Source organism: Schistocerca cancellata, chromosome 1, assembly GCF_023864275.1.
Source record: "Schistocerca cancellata isolate TAMUIC-IGC-003103 chromosome 1, iqSchCanc2.1, whole genome shotgun sequence".
Lineage (NCBI taxonomy): Eukaryota > Metazoa > Arthropoda > Insecta > Orthoptera > Acrididae > Schistocerca > Schistocerca cancellata.
This window is the reverse complement of record NC_064626.1, coordinates 857,916,990-857,938,780: the sequence shown is the minus strand read 5'-3', so window position 1 is coordinate 857,938,780 and position 21,791 is coordinate 857,916,990. Positions and strand designations below refer to the sequence as shown.

Below are 21,791 nucleotides of genomic sequence, written 5' to 3'. Positions count from 1 at the left end.
AAACTGAGTAGTCCACGCGCAAGATAGGCAATAACAAGTAATCAGTTAGCGTAGGACTGCCGTGGTCCTGTGGTTAGCGTGAGCAGCTGCGGAACGAAAGCTCCCTGGTTCAAGCCTTCCCACGGGTGAAAAATTTTAACTTTTTTTTCAGTTTATGTGACAAATTCTTATGTTTTTATAACTTTTTTGGCAGTGATTATCACATCCACGAGAAAACCTAAATCGGGCAAGGTAGAAGAATCTTTTTACCCATTCGCCAAGTGTACAAGTTAGGTGGGTTGACAACATATTCCTGTCATGTGACGCACATGCCGTCACCAGTGTTGTATAGAATATATCAGACGTGTTTTCCTGTGGAGGAATCGGTTGACCTATGACCTTGCGATCAAATGTTTTCGGTTCCCATTGGAGAGGCACGTCTACTAATCGCACAGTTTTGCGGTGCGGTCGCAAAACACAGACACTAAACTTATTACAGTGAACAGAGATGTCAATGAACGAACGGACAGATCATAACTTTGCAAAAATAGAGAAAGTAAACTTTTCACCCGAGGGAAGAGTTGAACCGAGAACCTCACATTCCGCAGCTGCTCACGCTAACCACGGGACCACGGCGCTCCTGGGCTTACATTCTCCTTGATGTTGCTTATCTTGCACATGGACTACTCAGTTCGTATATTTTGCTTATTTTTTCATAGTTCCACACAACTTCTTCCTGTTTTCTCGATTGATCTGTGTTTAGTTTTTCAAGGCCTATCCACTGTACCAACTTATAACTAAATCTGAGGTGGGTGCCATGGGGAGGTTCCCTTGTTAGTAGACACTCCATCTTGTGCTGCGCATTGGATATGATGGGTGGTTGTATAAGTGACAACTAAGTGAGGCACCGGCAGCTGAAATGTGCTGCCATCAGAATGCTGACAAAACATTGTGGTTCATATTTCAAGAAAGTTTCGGATTTGAAACTGGATGACGTCGACTTCTTGCCACGACATTTCGACTGACAACCATTCAAGGATCTTCAGGTGAGCGATTAGTACTGGAGATAGTTTGCGCCTGCGTGCTATAGATGGAGCAATATTCGAAGAGGGCGCGAATCTCGACAGAGGTCGCTCATGTACCGACTGAGCTGCGCATGCGTCTCCGCGCCAAGATTTTGGTGTTAAGTCAGCGACGTGGACTATTAATCTCCACAACGTACCTAGCCACTCATCATAGCCTTCAACCATGCTACCCTCCAATGGCACCTGAATCTCCTGGACGAGTGGTGTAATACACGGAAACTTCAAGTAAACCCTCAGAAAAGCCAAACCACCATCTTCGGTCGCACCACTCGGCGTTTCCGCCGTCCTGATTTCTATCTCTCCATCTACGACCAACCCATCCCTCTGATTAACGAATTATAGTACGTGGGACTGATTCTCGATAGAGAACTGACATGGGACGCACATCTCCATATCACCAACACAAAGCCCGAAACCGTCTAAAACTACTGATATTACTAAGAAGCCGCACCTGGAGTTTGCGTCCTACTATCATTATCTTCACCTATAAATCCCTCATCCGCCCCATCCTAGCCCACGCGAACATTGCTTGGATCTCTGCCTCGCCTAAATACTAATAGTTCCTCGAAATCCTGCAAAGTCATGCACTCTGCCTCCCTTTCCGCATCCACCTGCTTTCCCCAACTTTCATCCTCTACCAATTTACCCTCTTCCCACCCCTTCTTCTCTTTCTAGAGCACCTTCGAATTCGTTACATAAATCGCAAAACCCAGTCCTAGCACGCAGTTTACCACCCACAAATCACCCACCCAGGTACTGTGCTGCGTCACTACGTCCCCATTTCACATTCCATGTCCGTCTGTGCCTTTTCCTCCTCTCCCACCGCAATTTTAACGAACTCCCACTCCACAACCATGAAATCCGTTCCGAGATATAGCCCTCTAACTAACCCTAATCACTATGCTCCATATTGCACCATCCTCCCATTTTCTCCTTCGTCCCCCTCATCCATCTTGCTGATTTCACTTCCCTACCTGCGGTTTTACAGGACTCCATAGTCATAGTCATAATCGCACCTTCATCATTACAATTTTTTCGTGTGCACCACGCATCGCTACTACACTATGGCTTCATTCAGGTTCAGGAGTTACTGTATTTTAATTTTAATACAAAATCTTGAAACAAGTTAAAAAACCATCACTATTTCCAATATTTTAATCTATGTTTATTTTACAATTCTCGATTGTTACTTATTTTTATGTAAAAATCGTTACTACAGTCAACCTATGCACCTATGTCCTTTTTACAAGTTAATCTCTTATTATCACCTTTTATACGTTCAACCTCCCCCCCCCCCCCCCCATGAACCATGGACCTTGTCACTGGTGGGGAGGTTTGCATGCCTCAAAGATACAGATAGCCGTACCGTAGGTGCAACCACAACGGAGGGGTATCTGTTGAGAGGCCAGACAAACGTGTGGTTCCTGAAGAGGGGCACCAGCCTTTTCAGTAGTTGAAGCGGCAACAGTCTGGATGATTGACTGATCTGGCCTTGTAACAATAACCAAAACGGCCTTGCTGTGCTGGTACTGCGAACGGCTGAAAGCAAGGGGAACTACAGCCGTAATTTTTCCCGAGGGCATGTAGCTTAACTGTATGATTAAATGATGATGGCGTCCTCATGGGTAAAATATTCCGGAGGTAACATAGTCCCCCATTCGGATCTCCGGGCGGGGACTGCTCAAGACGACGTCGTTATCAGGAGAAAGAAAACTGGCGTTCTACGGATCGGAGCGTGGAATGTCAGATCCCTTAATCGGGCAGGTAGGTAAGAAAATTTAAAAAGGGAAATTGATAGGTTAAAGTTAGATATAGTGGGGATTAGTGAAGTTCGGTGGCAGGAGGAACAAGACTTTTGGTCAGGTGAATACAGGGTTATAAATACAAAATCAAATAGGGGTAGTGCAGGGGTAGGTTTAATAATGAATAAAAAAATAGGAGTGCGGGTAAGCTACTACAAACAGCATAGTGAACGCATAATTGTGGCCAAGATAGACACGAAGCCCACGCCTACTACAGTAGCACAAGTTTATATGACAACTAGCTCTGCAGATGATGAAGAAATTGATGAAATGTATGATGAGATAAAAGAAATTATTCAGATAGTGAAGGGAGACGAAAAATTAATAGTCATGGGTGACTGGTATTCGATTGTAGGAAAAGGAAGAGAAGGAAACGTAGTAGGTGTATATGGATTGGGGCTACGAAATGAAAGAGGAAGGCGTCTGGTAGAATTTTGCACAGAGCATAACTTAATCATAGCTAACACTTTGTTCGAGAATCATGAAAGAAGGCTGTATACATGGAAGAACCCTGGAGATTCTAAAAGGTTTGAGATAGATTATACAATGGTAAGAGAGAGATTTAGGAACCAGATTTTAAATTGTAAGACATTTCCAGGGGCAGATGTGGACTCTGACCACAATCTGTTGGTTATGAACTGTAGATTAAAACTGAAGAAACTGCAAAAAGGTGGGAATTTAAGAAGATGGGACCTGGATAAACTGAACGAACCAGAGGTTGTACACAGTTTCAGGGAGAGCATAAGGGAACACTTGACAGAAATGGGGGAAAGAAATGCATTAGAAGAAGAATGGGTAGCTTTGAGGAATGAAATAGTGAAGGCGGCAGAGGATCAAGTAGGTAAAAAGACGAGGGTTAGTAGAAATCCTTGGGCAACAGAAGAGATACTCAATTTAATTGATGAAAGGAGAAAATACAAAAATGCAGTAAGTGAAGCAGCCAAAAAGGAATACAAACGTCTCAAAAATGAGATCGACAGGAAGTGCAAAATGGCTAAGCAGGGATGGCTAGAGGGCAAATGTAAGGATGTAGAGGCTTATCTTACGAGGGGTAAGATAGATACTGCCTACAGTAAAATTAGAGACCTTTGGAGAAAGGAGAACCACTTGCATGAATATCAAGACCTCAGATGGAAACCCAGTTCTAAGCAAAGTAGGGAAAGCAGAAAGGTGGAAGAAGTATATAGAGGGCCTATACAGGGGCGATGTTCTTTAGGAAAATATTTTGGAAGTGGAACAAGAGGTAGATGAAGATGAAATGGGAGATATGATACTGCGTGAAGAGTTTGACAGAGCACTGAAAGACCTGAGTCGCAACAAGGCCCCGGGAGTAGACAACATTCCATTAGAACTACTGACAGCCTTGGGAGAGCCAGTCCTGACAAAACTTTACCATTTGATGAGCAAGATGGATGAGACAGGCGAAATTTCCTCAGACTTCAAGAAGAATATAATAATTCCAATTCCAAAGAAATCAGGTGTTGACAGATGTGAAAATTACCGAACAATAGGTTTAATAAGTCACATCTGCAAAATACTAACGCGAATTCTTTACAGACGAATGGAAAAACTGGTAGAAGCCGACCTCGGGGAAGATCAGTTTGGATTCCGTATAAACGTTGGAGCAAGTGAGGCACTACTGACCCTACGACTTATCTTAGAAGAAAGATTAAGGAAAGGCAAACCTACGTTTGTAGCATTTGTAGACTTAGAGAAAGCTTTTGACAATGTTGACTGGAATACTCACTTTCAAAATTTGAAAGTGGTAGGAGTAAAATACAGGGAGCGAAAGGCTATTTACAATTTGTACACAAAGCAGATGTCACTTATAAGAGTCGAGGGGCGCGAAAGGGAAGCAGTGGTTGGGAAGGGAGTGAGACAGGGTTGTAGCCTCTCCCCGATGCTATTCAATCTGTATATTGAGCAAGCAATAAAGGAAACAAAAGAAAAGTTCGGAGTAGGTATTAAAATCGATGGAGAAGAAATAAAAACTTTGAGGTTCGCCGATGACATTGTAATTCTGTCAGAGACAGCAAAGGACTTGGAAGATCAGTTGAACGGAATGGACAGTGTCTTGAAAGGAGGTTATGAGATGAACACAACAAAAGCAAAACGAGGATAATGGAATGTAGTCGAATTAAGTCGGGTGACGCTGAGGGAACTAGATTAGGAAATGAGACACTTAAAGTAGTAAAGGAGCTTTGTTATTTGGAGAGCAAAATAACTGATGATGGTGTAAGTAGAGCGGATATTAAATGTAGAATGGCAATGGCAAGGAAAGCGTTTCTGAAGAAGAGAAATTTGTTAACATCGAGTATAGTGTCAGGAAGTCGTTTCTGAAAGTATTTGTATGGAGTGAAGCCATGTATGGAAGTGAAACATGGACGATAAATAGTTTAGATAAGAAGAGAATAGAAGCTTTCGAAATGTGGTGCTACAGAAGAGTGCTGAGGATTGGATGGGTAGATCATATAACTAATGAGGACGTATTGAATAGAGTTGGGGAGAAGAGGAGTTTGTGGCACAGCTTGACTAGAAGAAGTGATCGGTTGGTAGGACATGTTCTGAGGCATCAATGGATCACCAATTTAGTACTGGAGTGCAGCATGGAGGGTAAAAATCGTAGAGGGAGACCGAGAGATGAATACACTAAGCAGGTTCAGAAGGATATAGGCTGCAGTAGGTACTGGGAGATGAAGAATCTTGCACAGGATAGAGTAGCGTGAAGAGCTGCATGAAACCAGTCTCAGGACTGAAGACCACAACAACAACATATGTTCATACATTTTTAAATACAATTTTTGTAACTTCTGCCTGATCAGCGGCTTTTTCTGCTGCCAGCCCGCCCCCGTTGTGCAGAAATAAGAAACACTCCCCTATAGATGGCTGAATGGTTGTCAGCCGAAATAATTGTGGCAAGAAGTCGACGTCATCTGGCTGCATTCCTGAAATTTTATGCAGTTCTCTTTACGTTCGGAAAATTTCAAGAATCTTATTGTGATTCATGTTCGCGTGTTTGAGATGATCCAAGTTAAAGTACGAAAAACATCCCGAAAACATCACAGACAATCTGCAGCCTTACCTACACTATACACACACGGAGGGGTAAAGGCATCATTGAGTCGTCGGTGTACTCGAAGGCTTCCGTCATTTGAAAAGACGCAAAACTGCGACTCGTCGGACACCAATACGGGCCTCCAGTCAGCAAAAGTCCTTTTTCTACGTTGTTTGAACCTTCGAAGACGTGTAGATTTACGTGCCGGTTTGAGCAATGACATTTGGTGGGACCCCCGACTCGATATATCCACTGCATGCCGTTTCCTTCGTAACATTTGGTCTTAAACTGGTTGAGACAGAGGTGGATTTAATGACAACAGTAACTCTCATTGGGTTTGAAACCAAGTGTTACGGACAAGGCGTTACAATCGTCTCTGATACCTGTCGGTTGGATTCTTTTCACGACCGCTGTTATTACACCGTGTTACAAGGTTGCGAGTGACACACTGTTATAGGCACTTTAGACAGGGTGCGTTGATACGCCAGCAAATAGGGTTGCATGATTCCTCGATGCGATTGTTGTGATGTCCAGACACAATAGCTCGTTTCTGCTATTGTATCACGTCTCTACGTTGACAGCCTCCTGCGGTAATTCCATACATCCCCTTCACAGCCATTACCCGTGTCAGTCGTGGAAGGTCACGTTACACATACAGTGCTCCAAAGCAACCAGTGTGCTGTTCCAAGGGAATGACTGATGTTTTATTCATGTAGGCTACGAGAGCAAGAGATTAAAAGAGCATAATAGTAGTTGGCAGTCGGCAGACTGACATATATATACATGTGGGCAAGTCAAAGAGCAAAGGCAATTCTTTAAAAAGGAACTTTGTATTGGGAAAATAGCATTGCAACGAACATAATTTCCCTACACCATTTTCCTTAAACTGCCCTCAGTCCATCCATATCTTCATATCTTAACCAGCTTTCTAAATTCATCCAGGAAGAAACTTTGCTGGATCGTGTCCATCCACCTTTGGATCGCTTTCACAACTCTGTCGTCCGATGAAAACTTGGATTCACCCAGGTGCTCCTTTATGAGACTAACGATATTAAAATCACTTGTCTTTAACTCAGGATTGTATTGTGGATTCTTTTGAAGACCAATAATGAATCTTGAAGGCACTGGATTTCATCTGCAGTATGAGGGCGGGTAATCACCCTCAAGGAAAATCACAGTTTTTGAAAGGTTCGTCTCGTCTTCGTTTTGATTTTGGATTTCAGATCTAGAGGAAGCTTACAACAGATATCACTATCTGCTGTTTCACTTTTTGAAGTGTAATAAATTATCAGTGGATCATTCACACACTAAAGCACTGTCATTATCAGCTTTCCCACGGAAATTTGTATTCTAAACATTCTTACTTCATGTGAAGATACGAATCTGTGCCGCTTACTCTGTGGTTCGTGGTAATGCACCGACGTCTTCATCAAAGGTTATTCTTCCACCGATAAAGTCGTCTCCTTCCTCTTAAAAACGCATCAAATATGACTTGAAAATCTGCAGAGTCCCCGCTAGCGCTTGTCTCTCAGTTGATGTGGTACACAGTGCTCACGGGAACTGCGACGGTTTACAGCATTGTGAACCACTGCAGATGCAGAACCGCGGGTGATGTTCATCTTGCACAAGATCATCAGTTCTGGGACGACGATCACCACGAATCATTTGCTCAGGTTTCTCACTGGTACTGCTAGCTTTCGAAGTGCTCTTCGTCAGACAGATACTCGTCCACTTTTCAAACAATTTATACATTAGAAAATTTTTCATTCAATAACGACATACAGCTACTTTTGCGAATTCTTCCTTGTTGTTTACGGACCATTGGGAAATCTTAATAACGTTCTACAGAATCACTACGAAAGAGCTGCTGAGTGGGACAGCACTGCTAGCACACAAGAAAAACATTGACCTCTGTCGACGTTGAATCAGTTCTGTCACTTTATGAACTAGAAAAAACTGCCATTGCTTACTGATTTTCCCTCGTAATTAAAGGTATTTTAACACTTCAGCTCTAGCCTTTGTGCATGTTGTCCGCCTGATTTGAATGGGTACCGGAACACCTTCTCAATCAAGAGTGCATTTCGTACGATACACCGTCCCTGTAGGAGTGAAACTAAACACACCGGATGACGATGAGGGGAACCTGCAGTAAATCAATGCGAGCGCTAATGGAAACGATGTGTTGTGACGGCAGGACGTCACAGGTGGACAGGGCGGAACGTGCGGGGTGCGGCGAGGGCGGTGATCATGCATTAGGAAAGTAAATAACAGCCGACAGAAATGATTTACGGCTGGTCCAGTCGCGATAATCGAAAAATGATGTTTGTAGCAATGAAACGGCAACGAGCTTCGAAAATACCAGCTGAGTGGGTAGAATCGCAGAAATTCTGAAGGGATAGGGACAGCTCGACGTTAGAGTAAATATTTCAGTAAAGTCACAGTACCATGGAAGCTTGCTTTAACTGTACTGAAAATCAATTGTTTCTTTCTGGGTTTCTAGGTATGAGACAATTTCTCAGAGTAACAATGATGAAGCGGTGTTAAGGAAACGTCTTGATACTGAAAAAAAAAAACCAGAATTTACATCATATGAAAACACTGCAGTCGACATCGTTGCCGTAGCTTAATTAAAATGACAACAAGTTCAATCACGCAATTGTCGATACATACTGACAAGTGTTGAATTCTATGGCAAGCTAGAGAAATTTGGAAACAAAAGGAAAGGATGGATGATCAGGGTTTAGCGTACCATCGACGAGTGTGTCTTTAGATACGAAGAACTAGCTCAGATAAAGGGAAGCGTCCTACAGGATGGACACGACTTAAGCCTCAGTGGGACCGAATCTGCAGACTAGATGGAACTTTTCTTATTATTTAAAGAACGTAACCTACTTCTAGACTCCTGACTAAGTTTGTCTGTTTGCCAAGTCTACTGAAATCTACTTGCCAACTATTTGAAAATTCATTTGCTCTACTGCAGACAACTCAATCGTTCAGGCAATACCTGCGATTTTGCGTAAGTCGGTGTTGGACTACTTCATAGCTCTATTCTCGACCTCCTCGTCCAGTGATTATCTTACAACTACCTAAAGAATCATCGTATGAGACACTGCAATTAGTACATTAAAACATCAATTTATGAGAGATCCATTGCAGATCCATTGCCTACGACGCATAAGACCGTTTTGCTTAGCTCCTTGTATGAGTAAACTGCAATCTCACAGTCACGATATCTGTCGATCGCAGAAATGCTCTCTCAGCAAGTTACACAATCAGTTAAATTCCAATACTTCGAGAACCGGGGGCTGAGACAGTTTGTGTACAACCCTGCGCAAACTACTCCGTGATATGATATGTTTCTTGCTTTGTATTACAGCATAACTCTACGCAAGTAGTTCCCCGCGTCTCTACAGTTTCGTCAAACACAGCGAATGGTTGAAGTAGAGGCAAAGACTACCCGGCAGATGATCTTCCTGCCGGCGGCGTGCTTCCTTTTCGTATCACTTCGCATCCTGCTTGGGCAGCTGCTGCACCTGCTCTTGTAGTTGTTGCAGACACATCTGTTCCTGTTGCTGTCATTGCAGCCGCGTCTGTTCATGGTGTTGTTCCCGCAGCGTTATTTGATGCAGGCACTGCTACGGACATTCCTGATTGATTATTACTTGCTCATTCGCATGCGAGAGTCAACGTTGGCACCATTTTAGTGACGCACTACCCTGGTGTGGGAGTGCTACTCATCGGGTTTTGAGGAAACAGCGAGTGGCTGAATGGTCCAAGTACTCAACAGCAAAAACTACACATAAATCCGAAAAGACAAACCAAAAGAAAAAAAAAAGAAAACGTGAATGTCAATAATCCTTAACAGTATACGAACAAAGCTACAGTAGCAAACCGAGAAGAAACCCAAGAGAAAGTGAGTAACGGTGCGAAAGTAGTGTCGGTGATCGGAAAGCTTCGAAAACATCAGCACACACTTTCGACCTAGTATACGCCTTCAGAACGCCTATCCAGCAGACACGAAGTCGCCGCCTCTCTGCGATACTGATGTCTGAGTCCGGCAAGGGCACTAAACTTTTCGTTAACACAGAGTGTATAAAATGATTTACAGTTTCTATGCATTAAAATTGTTATGAGAATTACGACCATAGCGTTCTAACGTTTTTAGTCATTCTATTTCAGTATTGTATTGATAATGATAAGAAAGAAAAAAGACTAGAGAATCTCAAAATGCTGGCGGAGACAAAGTGAACAACGTTAAACGCACTTGGGAACATACGCAAACCACACCACAATGTTAGGATAACAAATGTTCTTTGAGAAACAGAGCAGTTCGTTCGTTTCAAATCATCACATTTTCCCTCTCTCCACTGTTGTATGTGTGGGGTAAATACCAAGAAACTAAATGCACTGAAAAAGAATGACGTGGAACCATTGCCAGTTTAGATAAACTTCAGAAAAAAAAACACAATAAATCGCTTTCACTGAATTATACTGAATGTTGTTCTTACGCAGTACAATACTATTTTTGTCTACTCTTTATATTAAGTCGCTTATTTTTAGTTAGAACTGTTCAGTCGATTACAATTCACAATACGTAGTTTACTCCACAAATACAACAAACAACAATTTTCCATATACGAGAAACCCACTACCACTAACACACACCCGTGTACGAAGACTCAGACCTACTTACACACACAAACAAACCTGAATATGCTACACACATTCAATAAAACTCCAGTAAGTGAGGACAACTACAAAAATGATCTACAGAATGTCAAACAAGTACCTGTAGAGACATACATGATAGAAAAACTGAACTACAATAGAAATGAAAAAGGTATTCCAACACGCAGCAACAGACAGATCGACAACAACTTACGAACAAAGGCACACAGGATTTAAACACACAGAACACAAACCCAAACAACAAGTCTGAAGAAAGATCAACCAGAACAACAAACAAATGGCAGACACTCGCCCACAACAACAGCGCATCTGCTATGGTTGGCAACAAGAAAGCAAAAAGAACTGAAAACAGAACAATCTGGAATCTGTTAGCTCACATCTCAAGAGTGTAACTCAATTTGAGACGACGGGTAGAAAGTTTAGCGTTAGATACAGTGAACACAGGAGGGTGCTTCAGAGTCACAGCAATGATTCTCCATTTGTAGAAGTCCATACGGATATCAGCCACATACCAACAGACATAAGCACCAATGTAATATTCTTGAATGGACCAAAAGCCCACCACAGAAACTTATATAAGGAAACCAGATAATGAATTTTCGCAATGGTACCCTGTTTTCTGCTCTAAAAGAACTATCAAAGATACAAGCACATCACACACACACACACACACACACACACACACACACACACACACACACACCAACGCCTGCTGTCATTACAATATGTAAAATTACTGGAAAAAGACATAAAGCAAGACAACAGAAGAGGTGATTATCAGATAAACAGTGACATAGTGCACATTAGAAAGAACAGTTTACATACCACAAAGAAGCATAAAAGACCATAGGTACATTTAGTTTACAGACACAGCCCCTTCCCAACTCACCGATATACCGATATACACAATCAACACATCTCCATAACATTTTCGAAAACTATTACTTTACTGTCACAAACGATAGTTAAAGAATAAAACAATTAATTAGTGTTGACAGTAGAATGTAAGATAGTGGCAGTACTATAATCTAACATTGGGAAAGCGAGATAAAAGAATAGTTGAAATTCAAGTCTATCAAAAATATTAGCTGTACTGTAAATGTCAGACAAGCCTCATAAACATCAATATATAATACTAACAAGGGAATGATCAGACTTGTCATGCCGAAAGATGTATTGCTTTTTTTAGCACTGTTATTTAACTGTGCAAAAGGTCCGTATGCAAAATTGTAGCTGCTGACATGAACTGGAAGTCACCTAAAAGAATCAGGAACATGGCTGTGTTTCCTGCTTGGCGCTTGTAGTGACGGCTGGCCACCCCTGAAAATGGCGAGTCGCGAGCGTTGTGCGCTTGGTCGGGAAGTACGGCCGTCTTATCGTGGCGTTCACCAAAAGGAATATCGCTGCACGGTTTTGGTGGAGAGGGGGAAAGAATATTCGTTTCTGTGGCACGCACGTCCTTTTAATTTCTGGAACGTATTTCGAAACATACCGTCCTGAAACTGGTTAGAGATGTGAAAGATGTTCTGTACATGTTCATCTATATTCCGCAAGCCACTTTCCGGTGAACATTCAATCTCCCCTCACAGGTGATGGGGAACCCTGTAAATGTTTCGCTGCTTGCCATGGAGATATACCACAAACGCCAAATGAAGAAATCAACAGAAAACACGCGTGAATACTATTTGTTGTGCGACATGGTTGTTAAACTTCTAGACGAGCATGTAAATGGCGCAGACGTGTGACTAAAAACAACTGAAACACTCGATATTGCAGACTGTGAATCTGCAGACGGAGAAGACACCGACGAAAGTTGCACTCATGAAGACTCCATGAGTGATAGTGCCACGTACCATCATCAGTTATCTCCGAAAGTAACACCAGCAACTACAATTGCCTTATCAGACAAAGAAAAAGCGGTGACGTATTGGTTGAACGAAAGTGGTGAGAAACATCTACGTGTCAGTACTGTTCAAAATAAGTATCACTTTGTCCGGTCTGTACGTGAATTGTATAGACGGAAAAAGGAAGTCGCTGGACGACGTAAGAGTCGACTGGAAATTGCGACGGAGATAAATGGGCGAATTTTTGAGCTATTTACCGATGTCAGACAACAGTCACTTAGTGTCAGCGATACAACATTGCGTGATTGGGCGTTAGAGATTGCCAACGCGATAGGCAATGAAGAATTTACAGCTTCTCAAAGTTGGATTAGTCGCTTCAAAAGATCACATAATTTGTGGCATGAAAAATAACAAAATTTGTATCGAGAAACAGGTCGGAAAATGAAGTGACACAAATCAAAATGATAGAATCTTTACTTTCGAATGCAAAAAATAAGATCGCTAGTTTTAGTGAATCGTACGTGTACAATGCAGATCAGTCAGGTTTTCAAAAAGAAATGCGTGCGAAAAGAACACTGTCATTCAAAGGGGAAAAACATATTGAGACGATTGCGCAGTCCACGGCTGCACTCACCCATTCATACACTATAATGGCCATAATTAGTCTGGATGGCTGATTGTTGCCTAAACTATATGTGTGTCTTCAAGAACCAACTGGACGTTTTGGACCACGTGTCAAAAGAACAATGTTCTACGCAAACAATCTTGTGGCAGACACATCGAAGTCTAGAAAAATTGGAAATGAAAACGTTACACTTTTCATGCGTCATGCTTTTCTTCCGTTCTGCGGGAACAAATCTCTTCTCCTTCTAGATTCGTGGTCAGGTCATAAAAGGTCTGATTCATTAAAAGCTGTACTTCGAGCCCACCCTGACAAAGAAGTAGAGATACTTCAGATTCCACCCGGCACGACGAGCGTAATTCAACCTTTAGACAGAAACTTTATCCTTCACTGGAAGGCATTTTACAGAAAACTAACAGAGAAAATTATTGTGTGCAGATCACTGCAATTTCCTGTCTATCACCGTGACAATATTCTCAAGCTGCAATCAGTAGTACATTATCAATTTTCCTCCTTACGGTTTCAGAATTTGATTAGATATGCGTGGCACTCCTCGAAATATACTGATACTAGGCCTGATTCATTTCTAACACCAGCCCAGTTTTATCTACGGACATCTAACAACGTCTGTGATTCGCAGGGCTGTCATATGTCGTCTTTGCTTGTATGTTCTTGGTGCACAAAAAACCTATGTTTTGAATATTGTATCAATATTTCGCATTTTTGCAGTAATTGCAAGAAATAAAATTTGGACGTGTTCTAAACCGTATATTTATTTGTGTCTATTTCATAGCTATTTGGAAAGAATGTTGTAGATAACATATCAGCCATATTTGCCAACGAATGTTTAAATATCATACGACCGCTTTCACTGGGGGAATCAGCTCTCTCACTGCTGTGGCAAGAGAGCGGCGCGTTGCTAACGCCACCTTGTCCCTAGATGGCGTTGGTATAACGTAGCGATAGAGGTCAGGATTGTACAAGAGGCAGTTATAAGCGCGGAAACCATGCGACAATAATGTCTTACTTCATAAAATTGTTTACAGACTTCCAGGTCATGTCAGCAGTTAAAATTCTGCATACAGACTTCTTGCAACGTTACCTCTCAGTGGTAAAAAAAGCAACACAGGTTTCGACATGACAAGTCTGACCATTCCCTTGTAAGATATATATTTTTCTGTTAGTAACGCTATAACTAGAAATACCTCAATGTAACAATTGTACATTTTATGTATCAAGCAAAATTTCTTTACATGTTCTTCGTTTGAAAATAGCTGAATCCATTAAGATGATGAAACTTCACTGAAACGTATTTGGGTGTTAAACAAAAAGAATTTGTGTTTGTTCAAAATATAACCAAGTTTGCAGAATTACAGATATCTCTTATTCCCGTCAGTCGAATGATCAAGTTCAAACGAACTGATGCGGATTTGTTCTGCAACGTTGAAGGATGGTGCAGACGTAACAGCTTGCGAATTAGTTATTCACTGTGTATAAAATGAGTTACGTAGTTTTTAACTCACCTTATGATTATTTTGGACAAGAATCTAACGTAGTTGTCGTTTATTTGTTCTTATTCCTCTTGCCTAGCTACCAACGAAAATCAACAACTTTCTCTGAATATTTTTAGAGTAATAAGTTCAATGGACTTTTACAGCAACTGTACAAACCACTGAGAGATCACACGAAAAATCTGAGTACGCATTCGATGTTTTTTGTCAAATACCTCTGGTGGAACATCTCACACACGAGCTAGGAGACCGGGACGTAAACCTTGCACCTTGTTTCTCCATAGTGAAAGTTCACCCCACAGCTTAATTTCATTTCCTGCTACACCAATGATTTAAGTATTTGAGGCATGTAAGTGTTTTTAGATGTAAGTAGTTACCCAAGTAATCACATGCTGATGTGCCTTTATGTTTACTGAACTGCAAACAAATAACTTTATTTATCAAGAGGGCCATGAACTCCTGCACTAGTCAGAAATTTAGTTGATCATTTATCTGATGATACTGCACAGAAGGTCTAGAAGCTAAGGTATCTTCTAGAAATTTCATGTGACAGTCAATATTACGTCTAAGTAGTAAATGAAGACAGTGAAGAAAATAGTAATTTTCTCGATATGTGTTCCGAAAATGGCGTCCTGCATTAGCTCTCCTATTGGCAAAAATTCCATTCATAAAACTAATTACAATGTATAAATATACGAAGACGGAGACACTGGGAAAGATGTTAGAAGTAAAAACGCGAATTTCCTTGCCAGAAGAATGTACAGAGTAATCAAACATCTCCTAAGACATCTAACTACTGTGAAATAAGCAATGGAAGGACGAAGAAGGATAAAAAATGTTATAAGGGTAGGCAAAAATTATGGAAGGTAAAAGTGATACATACGTTCGTTAGATGTGTTATGTATGCGCTCTTGGAAAGAGTAACACAAACAGACAAAAAAAGTCTCATATGGTCTCCAGGCTGGTGTAAGCCTTTGGATTTGACGTAATTTTGACGCTTTGCGTGTCAATTTCAGTATAAGGGTGACATCAAATCATTCACAAAAAAAAAAGAAAATGGTTAACATTAACTGGCTCTCAGACGTGTTAGGGTTCGCGCAGTTCAGTGACTACGGGAGCATTCTCAGATGACAGTCCATTCGATGACCATACCGTAATTTATTTGTTCGTTACTGACTCCTACGTACAGAAATGTGATTGGTAAAAGTGAAAACTGTTATTCAGTAAAGAGTTATCAACTGATTGCCCAGCGGGGAGACCTTATCAAACGAATAAAAAGTTCTTTGGTTCCTAATCACGTCAAACAAATAAAATTGCACAAGCTTTGGGCCAAGTACTGCTCGGCCGTTGTGAAGTGGTACGACTGCCAGTGGGCTGCTAGTACGCCCCTTACACAAATTAGCGGACTGCTGTGACGTTACTGGTGTCTGTGGCGTCGCCTTATACGGGTATATGTTGACTCGGCGTTCGATGCGTCCGATTCAACCTCGCGATCGCTGGATCCCACGCCGTGCTGAGCTGCAGGACTTCGTGTCTATTTAGGGTGTTATAACTGATTTTTATTTCAATAGTTTCTTTAATCACACCATCCCAGGAGCCGTTTGTGCGAGCCACGACGGATGTTTCGTCAGATTGTATCCGCTGTCCGTTTTCTAAAGCATGCTCAGCTAAAGAAGATTTATCGGGGGTAGCATAGGCGGTAAAACTTCTCTTGTTCTTGCCTGCGTTGTTGCACAATACGTACTGTTGGTCGGACATAAGACTGACCACAGTCGCAAGGTATCTTGTGGACACCAGGTGTTCTGAGAACTGCTGCGTCTTTAACGTGTCTCAGTAACTGACGGATATTCGTCGAAGGCCCGAAGACCTGGGCCCTACAGGACACCTTGCGAGTGTGGCCAGTCTTATGGTGCGCTGTGGAACAGCTCTTTTTAGATCAAGCGTTTTGTATCGAAAACGCAACGCCTAACTTAGCGAAATTCGAAGACTACCGATATTGTCAAAGCTATGACAGAAACAGAATATAGAATATTTTGAGGAACTCTTACCCTGTGAAGACTGTTTTATTTTGAAATAACCACTTTATTTCATTATTTAGCGATTAGCTGATCTCGGCTCCTTGGTACTGTTAAATTACATAACAGTAATACTTACAGCACGGTATTTTCCTCACATCTGTGTGGAGGAAGCAACATGTGATGATGTCCCTAAGAACGGTTTGGCACAACCATAGTAGTTGTGGGAACAACTATCTCAGACGTAAAATCCATGTGTAAAAAGGACAAGAAATAATACGTCTCATATGCAAGTTTTGTCACTGTACCAGCAGAAAACACCTTCAAAATATTATTGTAACTATTTAAAATTAAAATACATATGACGCGATCAGTGACTGTGGATGCATACATGCAAAGGACTGTTGCCTAAAGAAAGTAAAAAAAAAAAAAAAAAAAAAAAAACAAAACAGAAACGAGAGATATTTATTAGAACGAGGCTTTACATTCTCGAGATATATTTTCAACAGAGTGAAAGGAGTTCGCCAAACGTGCACATTACTTCTCAAAAATTCGACTGCGAGTAGCAAACAGGAGGAAAATATGATTGTAACAATGTGGTTTCGCCTGCGTCAGTAGCCAGAAATGAAACATGAATAGAGTAGCACACTGATCGTATCGTTATCACCTTTTCAGCGGAAGTGATTTAGAGAACCATGGAATTTGAAGCTAGCACTCAGCATTCCGTCTTCACGCCACAAGTGGACCATCGGTACCATTTAACCGCCATGTCTTCCTCAGCTGTGAATGAGGATAGGAGGGGCGTGGGGTCAGCATACCACTCTCCTGGTCGTTATGATGGTTTTCTGTGACCGGAGCCCCCACTATTCGGTCGAGTAGCTCCCCAATTGGGATCACGAGGCTGAGTGCTCCCCGAAAAATGGCAACAGCGCATGGCGGCCTCGATGGTCACCATTACAAGTGCTGGCCACGCCCAACAGCGCTTAACTCCGGTGATCTGAACTGGTGTATCCACTGCAGTAAGGCCAATGCCTGATTTTAAGGTAGGGATCTGAACATCTCTTCTCCCTAACGTGTGTCTGTAAATTAACTTTTTTACCCCTGATATCAACATGAAATACTCATCAAGAAATTTTTTTGTATGACATGTGCCATGATCAGTCAATGAAAGATGTACAGTAGGCAGCTCAGAAGAATGTCTGCATGGGGTGAGACAAGGAGTGGGAAACGAATTCTTTCTTTTGCATTCCTGCAGTCGAGTCGGTGTAAGATGACCCCTATTGGCGGCGCTGTTGCCACTTTCAGCTGCAAGACGCAACCAGCAGCAGGCGGAAACAATAGCCGTCTATAAAGCTCCGGCGACACTGAAACGTTGCGACAGAGACGGTTACAAAATAGCGTTACGTCGCTGTTTGAGGTAAGGGTGCGAAGCAGCCCCCTTGGCCCACTGTAACTGCCAGGGATCTCCATACACCGACTCGACTATGGCAGTCTTCATTGTCAGCCTTGCTGTGTTTCGTTGATTGTCTTGTATGGTCCAGATATTACCCCTCTGTTGGTATCTGACTGAGATTACTGAATTACTCAAGGCGCCAATTGCGGCTGTTTGGTTTTCTGAAATGACCGAATGAAATTCGCTCATCAGGTTTCTGTAACTCAACGATTCTCTGAATGAGTCAACCCTCAGAAAACGAAGTGCGCTGGATCAAATGGCACCAAATCCTGGTAAAAAGTGCAGATATTCTTAATGTATTTCAATGTTCATGCCGTACTGGAAAAACACAGGGAAATTTGACGAGCCTGGAAGAAAACAAAGGAGCAATTGTGCCAGGGTTTTCCCACGCACGGAGGGTTTACCTTCATAGTGCTTGCTGTGGTAAGGATGACGTCATTGTCCGGCATCGCAAATAGAGGTTCATTCGTTGTCGAGACGGCTGTTCCACTGTTCCTCTGCTGTGCTAACTTCTGGTAGCACCTGAAAGTCATGAGTGGTTCCTTCGGCGTATTTCATGCTTTTCTTTACAACCATTCCCTGCAATGATCGAAGGTCCCTCCCCGTCACCAGATGGGGTCTGCCTGGTCTTGTTTTAGCTATGGTTATTCCTTCGCGTTCCTTCTTCACAATCATTTCACGACAGTCAACCGGGGCAGTTTTAGAAGAGTTGAAAAGTACCTTATGGGTTTGTTACTCATCTGACATCCAATGACTAACCCACGTTCGATGGCACTAAGCCCTCCTGAGTAACCCGTTCTGTTTTTGCTGCTCCCCCTACTGACAGCACAGCACTCCCCGCGGGTCCCCTTCTCTTGACACGTATTGATCAACTCACCATTACACAGAGTGTCCGGATACTTTCGATCACAAAGCGTATGCGCAAACATTATATTCTCACTGTAAGGAAGAAACGGATGAGACAACCCTACCACTGATGATGTTCTGATTGACTGAAGCTAAATATGTATCGTAACGGAAAAGAGTGCTTCAGTAGTGCACACACAGTACCAGTGTGAAATTAATAAATTATTTATACTCGTACCACACATGCTGTAGCCATTCAAATGAGAATGGGTAAGACGGATAGTTCTCTTTGGTTCATTGGTAGAATTTTGGGAAGATGTGGTTCTTCTGTAAAGGAGACCGCCTATAAAACACTAATACGACCTACTCTTGAGTACTGCTCGAGCGTTTGGGATCCCTATCAGGTCGGATTGAGCGAGGACATAGAAGCAATTCAGAGGCGGACTGCTAGATTTCTTACTGGTAGGTTTGATAATCACGCGACTGTTATGGAAATGCTTCAGGAACTCGGGTGGGAGTCTCTGGAAGAAAGGAGGCGTTCTTTTCGTGAATCGCTACTGTGGAAATTTAGAGAACCAGTATTTGAGGCTGACTGCAGTACAGTTTTACTGCCGCCAACTTACATTTCGTGGAAACACCACAAAGATACGATAAGAGAGATTAGGGCTCGTACAGAGGCATATAGGCAGTCATTTTTCCCTCGTTCTGTTTGGGAGTGGAACAGGGAGAGAAAATGCTAGTTATGGTACGAGGTACCCTCCGCGACGCACCGTATGGTAGATTGCGGAGTACGTATGTAGATGTATGTAGATGTAGAATATTATTCTGATAGTATTAGTACAATGCTGAAAGGTAGGCCGATTTAATATATTTACATCGTTCGAACGTTGCAATGTTGACATACTTGCATCCGTGGAAACGTTACTGTACTGTATTATAAAGCACCACAGGAGCGAAAATGTGAGCTGGTGGCCAGTGCTATAGAGACTCGCCACTTGCGTGAGTTCCACTATCGCCACGGAAGACGCTGAGGATGAAGGTATCGCCTTCACCTTGGCCAACTGCCGGCCGAGCACCATCCGCCAATGAGTGGACGACAACGGACAGAAGACTACTCGGAAGATAGAACAGCAGCTCTCGCCCACTTGGTTATAGATCATCGTCCATGGCTGACTTACACAAGGAACGTCGTTTCGTGAACTCTTCGAAGTGAACAGAGAGTTATTGTAAATTGCATTTGCTTTGTACTGTGAAGTCTAGCTACGACTATTTGCACTCAACCATTGAGGGCTTTTTTGTGTTACATTACATGCAGTGTTGCAGACTTCATATTTCAACTAGTCACAGAGATAAGTAAAGCATTTAACTGATTTGTGTAACTTTGTTACAAATTTGTTGCTCTTGTAGAACCTTCGTTCTCCTATCCTCTTACCTGGCCCTGGAACATAGCTGTGTAATAGTGGCAAGGAGAAACTGTCTTAGCGGTGTACTGCACCAGAAGCCATTTCACGAACTCATAGACTCGGCCTACCGTTGCAGTAGTAGCGACGTGGCCTTTACAAAACTGGCTACGAGGGGTTAACAAAAAACGTTGTCAGAACAACGTGAACTATTCTTCCCTAGAGTATGTCACAATACACATCCGACTCTTTGCTGCATTCCTGTTACTCGCATTCTTCTCAGGTGTCGGCAGTACACGCTAGAGGTAGTATTGTGACGTACCAGGTGCGACAATAAAGTAATGAGACTGATGTGAAAAAAAAATGTTGCTTACCGTTTTAGTCAAGTTTAGTGTTATCTCCTTCAAAGTAGTTCCCTTGTGATTGCGCACACTTTTTCCAGCGCTTGTGCCATTGATGGTAACATTTCTGGAACTCATCTTCTGTAATATCCTCCAAGACCCTCGTCACAGCTTTTTGCACATTTGGTGTCGTTCGAAAATGGCGTCCCTTGACCGACGTTTTGACTCTTGGAAATAGAAAAAGAGTAACACGGAGCGATATCTGGTGAATAGGGTGGCTGTGGTAGTGCTGGAATTCGTTTTGAGGTTAGAAATTGCTGTATTGACAGAGCAGTATGGGATGCCGCATTATCGTGATGCAGAATCCAACTATCAGCAATGTTGGCATGGACATGAAGATGTCTTTTACGAAGTCTTTCTAAAGTTTCTTTGGAGTAATATTGGTTAACTGTTTGTCCAGGAGGCACCCACTCTTTATGAACAATTTCCTTGGAATCAAAAAAACACACAAGCATGCGTTTCACTTTTGACTTTGACATGCGAGCTTTTTTTGGTCTGGGTGATCCCTTTGAGCACCACTGCGAACTTTGGCGTTTTGTCTCTGGATCGTACTGAAAAACCCAACTTTCATCACCAGTGATAACACGGCTTAGCAATTCTGGATTGATTTCCATTTGCTCTAACAGATCTGCTGCCACATTTTTCTGTGTTTCTCGCTGTTGTGGTGTGAGATTTTTGGGGACCATTTTTGCAAAAATCTTTCTCATACCAAGATCTTCAGTTATTATTAGACGAACTGTTCTCGATTGATGTTCAGTTCTTCTGTAATCATTTTCACAGATAATCTTCGATCAGATCGTACGAGTTCACGCACCCTGGGAAAGTTGACATCTGTCCATGAGGTTGATGGTCGTCCACTGCGGTTTTATCTTCAACATCCAGTCTGCCTGCGGTAAACATTTTATGCCAACGAAAAACTTGAGCTCTTGACATAACCTCCTCTCCAAAAGCCTTATGAAGCTTACCGTAAGTTGCCGTAACGTTTTCACCCAATGGCATACCGTTGCGCAATATCATGCGGTTCCATTTCTGTGACGAGAGACACAAACACGTGTTAACTTATTACAGCACAACTCACGACTAAGCAGT

At 42.3% G+C, this 21,791-nt stretch overlaps 1 protein-coding gene across 1 annotated transcript in view; it reads right to left on the bottom strand.

The window, feature by feature from the left end:
• Positions 1-21,791, bottom strand: part of LOC126107615 (follistatin-related protein 5-like) — a 181,397-nt gene that overhangs the window by 18,590 nt on the left and 141,016 nt on the right. The gene's annotated exons all lie outside the window — the stretch shown is intronic.